We start from the raw sequence: 251 nt of genomic DNA, 5'->3' as shown, positions 1-251 counted from the left end.
TCAGGCTCAGCTTGTTCACTACCATGTTAAACATCTATTTCTGAAGCTGCCGGGGCAGAACTCTTTTCTCTACATTTTTAAATAAGCTGCAAATGGAAAAAACGCCCAGTTTTATTTTAACATCTGTTTTTAACATACTCCTTTATTAGTCAATATAGCAATCAAATACCAGAAATAATGTTGCAATAAGTGTAAAACAAAAATTACGTCCTCCTTTTTGCTCAGGGTTTCTTTAAAGATATTCCTGCCTT

This window comes from Egretta garzetta, unplaced genomic scaffold (genome assembly GCF_000687185.1).
Source record: "Egretta garzetta isolate BGI_Z169 unplaced genomic scaffold, ASM68718v1 scaffold18, whole genome shotgun sequence".
Taxonomy (NCBI): Eukaryota; Metazoa; Chordata; class Aves; order Pelecaniformes; family Ardeidae; genus Egretta; species Egretta garzetta.
The sequence above is the reverse complement of the archived record's forward strand: the minus strand, read 5'-3'. Positions refer to the sequence as shown.